The 7,427-nt window shown below is 37.1% G+C and overlaps 1 protein-coding gene across 1 annotated transcript in view; it reads left to right on the top strand.

Annotated features, from left to right (window-relative positions):
• The first annotated feature begins 77 nt into the window (after positions 1-77).
• CENPK (centromere protein K) overlaps positions 78-7,427 on the top strand; it is a 37,166-nt gene continuing 29,816 nt past the window's right edge. Inside the window, exons 1-2 of the mRNA XM_002919300.4 lie at positions 78-167; positions 2,893-2,947. The gene's annotated coding sequence lies outside the window, so the exon portion shown is untranslated. The remainder of the gene's footprint in view (positions 168-2,892; positions 2,948-7,427) is intronic.

The following is a 7,427-nucleotide window of genomic DNA, read 5'->3' as shown; positions in this document are numbered from 1 at the left end:
ATCTTAAAAGCGGCGCAGCTTGCCCGTCAGCGGCCAAACGAGTTTCGGGATTGGCTGGAGTGGGGGAGGAGCAGATCCAATCAGCAAGCAGCGCGCGCAAACGTCCTAGGCCAGGAAGCCTTGAATACGCCAGGCTGAGGTGACCTGAAGTCCGTGGCTCTGTGGTGGTAAGACATAGGCAAGGGAGAGCGCCTTAATGGTTGAAAATCTGCCGCTGGACCTGGCAGGTCCCAGGATGTGGAACTGCAGTCCCGATGGTGGGATCTTTACCTCATGGGAATTGTTTACCAGACGTCCAGCTAGTCGTTGTGACCGGCTCTTCTCCTCTCTAGAAACGCCCCGTGTAAAGAGAGAATGCCCGAAGGGCAGGGAATGGGGGGAACTGGTTAACTAGCGGGCCTCCCTTCAAGTTCTCCAAACTGACTTCTTGCCTGAGGGGAGGGGGCGGCGGGGGCGGAGAGAATTATATACTGTATTCTACCAATTAAGTAAGGTAGAGAAAAAATATTATTAAAATCATAAGGAAGATACATTTTCAGTACTGTATGTGTTTTTACGCCCCCCCCCCCAAAATCCTTGCATAAGTGGACCTGCGCAGTTTAACTACTATGTTGTTCAAGAGTCAACTGTATTAGTTTGGGGTGGACAACATAATGATTGGCTATTTTTATGTATTTCAAAATGATCACCACAGGAAGTCTAGTTAACATCTGTCACAATGCATACAGAATTGTTTTCCCTGTGATGAGAGCTTTTAAGATCTACTGTCTTAGAAACTTTCAAATACAGTATTATTAACTATAGTCACTATGCTGTATATTCCATCCCCACGACTTATTGTTTTATAACTGCAAGTTTGTACTTTCTGGCCCCCTTCACCCATTTTGCCCTGTCTTCACTTTTCCTCTGGTAACTACCAATCTGTTCTCTGTCTCTATGAGCTTGGTTCTCATTCTTTTTTTTTTTCCCTCAAGATTCCACATCATATAAAAGTGGGATCATATGATAATTGTCTTACTCAGTCTGACTTATTTCATTTAGGATAATGCACTTGAGGGCCATCCTTGTTACTGCAAATGGCAAGAGTTCATTCTTTTTTATAGCTGAATAATATTTCTGTGTGTGTGTGTGTGTGTGTGTGTGTGTGTGTGTGTATGTATGTGTTTATACATGGCCACATTTCCTTTATCCATTCATTTGTCTATGAATACTTAGGTTGTTTCTATATTTTGGCTATTGCAGAATAATACTACAGTGAACTTGGTGGGTGCATGTATCTTTGAATTAGTGTTTTTCATTTACTTCAGATAAGTACCCAGAGAGGAGTTGCTGGATCATATGGTGGTTCTATTTTTAATTTTTTGAAGAACCTCCAAAATATTTTCCACAGTGGCAGCGCAAATTTACATTCCCAAAAATAGTGCACAAAGGTGCCCTTTTCTCCATATCCTCATCAATTTTTTTTATTTTTTATCTTTTTGAAAATAGCCATTCTAACACAGGTATGAGGCGATATCTCATTGTGGTTTTGACTTGCAGTTACCTGCTTACTATCAATGATTAGTGATGTTGAGCATCTTTCCATGTATGTTGGCCATCTTTCTTCTTTGGAAAAATGTCTATTCAGATCCTCTGCCTGTTTTTTAATTGAATTTTTTTTTTTTTTTTTTTTGCTTTTGAGTTGTATGAGTTCTAATATACTTTTGAGTATTAACCCTTTATTAGATATGATTTTCAAATATTTTCTCCCCTTCCATTTTCATTTTGTTGATGTTTTCCTTTGCTGTGCAGAAACTTTTTAGTTTTCTGAATTCACACTTGTTTATTTTTTCTTTTGTTGCCTTTGCTTTTTGTTGCCTGTCAACCCCCCCCCCCCACCAAATATCCCCAAGGAGATTACTAACTATATTTCTTTCAGGAGTTTTGTAGTTTCAGGTCTTACATTAAAGTCTTTAATCCATTCTGAGTTAATATTTGTGTAAGGTGTTAGATAGTTGTCCTGTTTGAGTCTTTTGCCTGTGGCTATCCAGTTTTCCCAACACCATTTATTGAAGACACTGTTCTTTCCCCATTGTTTATTACTGGCTCCTTTGTTGTTAATTGACCATATATGTGTGGGGTTTATTTCTGGGCTCTCTCTTCTATTCCATTGATCTTAGAATTATATGGATACTTTCTATTAGTTTATTTCATGTATATTAGTCTTTTTCCAATAATTTCTTTAATATGATATTAGATCATCTAAGTTTGTGTAGCATAGTATCCCTAAATATAGCAATATTCTTCAATAAGTGGTGGGAATTGGAATGCTAACTGAGATCCTCAAGAGGTTCACTTGCTCTTTTTTCAGAAAGGTACATTTAAGGATACAAAATGTGGGAAAGGGATAAAGTTAAACTCTTAAATGTTTTTATTTATTTGTATTCTAATGCTACATCGAGTTGCCATTTCAGCTAGTTTGTTGAACATCTATGCACACACACAATTTCACATTTTTTTCCACATACTCATAATGTATTTTACTGATTAGCATTCTATAAAGTAGGGAAAGATCAATTTGCTCTTGATTTTTAAGTTAAGGTATATTTAAAACATATGTATATAGTGTTTGACTTTTTTGCTTGGAGATATTCTAAAATTGTTAATGATTGTGGCTTTGTGAACTTAACTATATCTTTTATGTATAGCAAGGAAGATGTTCTGTGTAAACATTTTTGGATATGGCATAAATTATTTAACTAGTCTGAGTAGTTCAAATAGTTAATAGTAATGTTAATAGTTAATAATGATATAATTATATGTTAGGTACAGTTCAAAGAGCTTTATACATATTAACTCATTTAACTGTCATAACTTTATGAGGTAAGTAATATTATTATCTTCATTTTACAGATAAGGAAATTGAGGCACAGACAGTTTAAGTGACTTGCCCAAGGTCGCACAGCTTGTAAGTATTGAAGCCAGGGTTTAAACCTAGACAGTCGGATTGTAGAGTTCACACAGTTTTTTGGGTAATGCTTACTAAGTATACCCATGTAGACTAAAGCAAATATATCTATCTGTAGGATTATTCCTAGGAATATAATTTCTGGGTCAGAAGACAACTGTATTTAAAATTTTGATGGATATTTCTTATTATCCTCCAAAGTGGTTTACCAACAGTACACACCTCTTGTTCAACACTCTTCTCAATGTCGTTTCTTATGAAATTTTTCATTATTGCTACTCTGGATGAAAAATAACTCTTGTTTAATTGCAACAGTTTTAATATATATATATTTTTTAGGATGTATTAATTTGTTGGGGCTCTTGGGTGGCTCAGTTATTAAGCGTCTGCCTTCGGCTCAGGTCATGATCCCAGGGTCCTGGGATTGGGCCCCACATCAGGCTCCCTGCTCAGCAGGAAGCCTGCTTCTCCCTCTCCCACTCCCCCTGCTTGTGTTCCCTCTCTTACTGTCTCTCTCTCTGTGTCAAATAAATAAATAAATAAGATCTTAAAAAAAAGATGTATTTATTTGAAAAAATATATATATATATTTATTTGAGAAAGAGGAGTGTGTGTGAGGCATGGAAGGGCAGAGGGAGAGGAAGAGAGAAACTTTAGTAAATTCCACTCTCATCTTGGAGCCTGAGACAGGGTCAGTCTCATGACCCTGGGATCAGGACCTGAGCTAAAACCAAGAGTCAGCCACTTAACCAAGTGTGCCACCCAGGCGCCCTTAATTTGCATTTTTATGACTTATGAGTAAGTTTAAGAATGCATTTTTCTATATTGAAAAGATATTTCTCATTTTTTTTAATTCCCCATTTGTGTCCTTTGCCCATTTCTATTGAAATGTTTTTGTTGTTTAACTTTTTATTACAAAGTAAAATATAGATACCAAAACCCACATAAAATAAATGTAAATTTTATAAATTATTATAAGGTGAATGCCTCAGCACCATGGAGATCAAGAAATAAAACTTTGATAATCACCTCAAAAGTCTCTTATTTGGGGGCACCTGGGTGGCACAGCGGTTAAGCGTCTGCCTTCAGCTCAGGGCGTGATCCCGGCGTTATGGGATCGAGCCCCACATCAGGCTCCTCTGTTATGAGCCTGTTTCTTCCTCTCCCACTCCCCCTGCTTGTGTTCCCTCCCTCTCTCGCTGGCTGTCTCTATCTCTGTCAAATAAATAAAATCTTAAAAAAAAAAAAAAAAGTCTCTTATTTGGCCCATACCAATCACAGTTCTCTCTTCTGCCTTCTCTCTCCCTCCCTCCAAAAGTAATAGATAGCCTGATTTTTATGGTGAACTTTTTTAGTTTAGGTTGTTTTTTTTTTTTTTAGTCGTTGGTTGTTAGATTTGCTTTTCTTACTAATTTGGAGGGATTCGTTTTCCACTGAGAAAATTAGGTCTTGGGTGCCATATATATTACAAATATTTTCTTTAAATTTTTGGGTTTTACATTTTGGCTTTGTTTTTGCTTTTTTCTTTTTTTTTTTTTGGTTGAGCAAGTTGGATCTCTTACTCAGTGCCGTGAGGGAAAATATACACAGTGTGGTGTCTTAGTAATGAGGTGTTAGATTACAGTTTTAACTTTTTAATGATATCTTTGTCCATGTAGAATTTTAAAAAAATTTATAGAGATTTTACTTAGTTTTGTTAGAAGTGCTTTCCCAATCCAAGCAAAAAAATTGTCTCCATGTTTTCTTCATGTTCTATTTTATCATTTCTGTTTTTGGATTTTTTGAGGAATGCAGGGGTGGTGTTAAGATTGAGGTATACACCTAGGTTTATTCCCCCCCAAATACTATGCAGTTAGTTAAAAAGAATGAGTAAATTCTATAGAAGACCAAATTATACATGGGGAAAAAAGCAATATAGTATATGAAATATCCTCTGATTTGGATTGTTCTTATATCCCTTTAATTTGCATTGTCATCGGGGCACCTAGGTGGCTCAGTTGGTTAAGTATCCGCCTTTGGCTCAGGTAATCCCAGGGTCCTGGGATCAAGCCCCTCATCAGGCCTGAGCCTACTTCTCCCCACCACCTGCCCATGCTCTCTCTCTATCAAATAAATAGATAAAATTTTTAAAAAATTTTCATTGCCATCTCTGTTACATAACATAGGTCCATAAATATGTGAGTCTAGAAGAGCTTTCTTTTTGTGTTCCGTTGTTCAGTTTGCCTATCTATGTGCTAATTCCACACTATAAAAATCAGTATAGTTTTATAATAAGTTTAAAATCTGGTAAGGCAAATCTCATCTTCGTTATGACGGTCTTGGCTGTTTTTGGCCCCTTGCCTTTCCATAAACTTAAGAATTAGCTTGTCACGTGCCATAAAAACAAGCAAAAACTTTAAGAGTTAGTAGATCGACTTGGAGGAATTAACATCTTTACAGTATTGAGTCCATCAATCTGTGAACATGATGTATCTCCCTAAGTGTCTTTAAAACCTCTCTGTTGATAAGTCTGATTACACAATAAAAAACTTAAGTTCCATAAGATTCGAAATATTTTGGGTGAGTGGGTTATTCTGATTTGCATTTGGTGTCATGGGGTAGACCTATTTATTATTCTTTTTTGTTCTCTCTACTTCCTTAAAATTGTCCCACCTTTGAATTTCATGCCGTTAGACTCCACCACCTACCACTCCTTGCAGTGGGCATCTGGCAAGATTATATCATGCTCCTTCATTTCTTGAAGATTTTTAGCTTCTGGTTCACTGCAACCCTCTGCAGCACTACTGTAATACTTCATGGTGATTTTAATATCAATCTATGGCCTCTCTTTTTCTTGACCTCTTTTCCTCTAGTGATAATATTCTCCATCTTATAGTAGTTATTCCTGTGGTCGTACCTGAAAGACTGTCATTCTTTCAGTTTGTCTTTGTCTGCACCTGTGCTGCTACATTATAGAAGAAAACATATAACCATGTTTTAGTTTTCACTTTAAATTGATAACTAATAATCTCAAGTGGACATTTAATGCTACCCAGTTATCCTACTATTTTATCCTTTCCCATTTTCTTATGTATCTATTTTATACATTTCTTAATGTATTTCTCAAATTTTCAGTGCTTTTCCCCATTACCATTCACAACTGATGACCTCAGTTACCATTTCCCTGAGAAAAGAGAAGCAGTCCAAATAGAACTTTCATAAGGTCCTATCAACACATGTACTCATGTACCTGCCTCTACGCCCCTAATATTCTGCCTACCTTCCATTAAAATGGATGAACTATATATACTTCAATCTTAAATCAACCTCTCTACATGTATATTAAATCCCATCCTTCTTTCTCTCCTGCAGTCTTTCTTTCTGTGTCATTTAAGATGCTCTATTTTCTTCTTTTTTTAACCCCAATGATTTATTTATTTATTTTAGAGAGAGACAGCATGTGCGAGCGAGCAGAGGGAGAGACAGAGTATCTCACGCAGACTCCCCGCTGAGCACGGAGTCTCATGCGGGACTTGATCTGACCATCCTGAGATCATGACCTAAGCTGAAATCAAGAGTCAGATGCTCAACTGCGTGAGCCACCCAGGAGCCTCTCTACCAGAACTACTCTTATAAAGGCTTCCAGTTCTGTGTATTTACTCCACTGAAATTATTGTGACAAATTATCCTAAGCCTTAGAGGCGTAAAACAACCGTTTACTATGCTCAGCAATTCTGCATCAAGAATTCAGACAGGCTGCAGCAGGACAGCTTGTCTCTGTTCCATGTCTAGGCCCTTGTCTAAAAGACTCAAAAGTCTGAGGGCTGAATCATGAGAATGTTTGTGTGCATGTCTAATGGTTGATGCTAGCTTTTGGCTGGGAACCTTAGTTCCTTTCTATGTGGGCTTCACTGTTAGTCTCTTCATTTGTGCCAGTTTGGGGTTCCTCACAGAATGGTAGCTGCTTTGTAAGGAGGAGTGTTCTGAGACAGAAGTATTAGTGCTATTGCCTTTTATGACTTAGTCTTAGAAGTCACTTTCATGGTGACTTCTATTCATAAAGACAGTCAGAAAGTCATAGGTTCATGAGGAGGATAAATAGGCTCTGCCTCTGAATGGGGAGTGATAACCTGAAACACTGCTGTGACTATTTTGGAAAATACAGTCTTCTACCCATATTGTTAAGTAAATTGCCAATTCTGTTTTTATCTTATTTGACCTTTCTCGTATATGATAATTTGATAATTCATCACTCCTTCCTTTAATACTTTTGTATTTTGAATTTCAGGATTTCATACTCTTAATTTTCCTCTTACCTTATTGGTGCTTTTTTAGACTCTTTTGGTGGTTCTTCCTCATTCTCTCCAGGTCTGGAACTCTTCTCATTTCTGTCTGTACACTCTTGCTTTTGTGATCTCACCCAGTCTCACAGCTTTAAATACCTTGTAGGGTGATGACTCAAATTCTAGTTTGCAACTTCCCCTTGAACTCCATACATGTA

The sequence above is a fragment of the Ailuropoda melanoleuca genome, chromosome 3 (assembly GCF_002007445.2).
Source record: "Ailuropoda melanoleuca isolate Jingjing chromosome 3, ASM200744v2, whole genome shotgun sequence".
NCBI lineage: Eukaryota > Metazoa > Chordata > Mammalia > Carnivora > Ursidae > Ailuropoda > Ailuropoda melanoleuca.
This window is presented reverse-complemented; position numbering and strand designations above follow the sequence as displayed.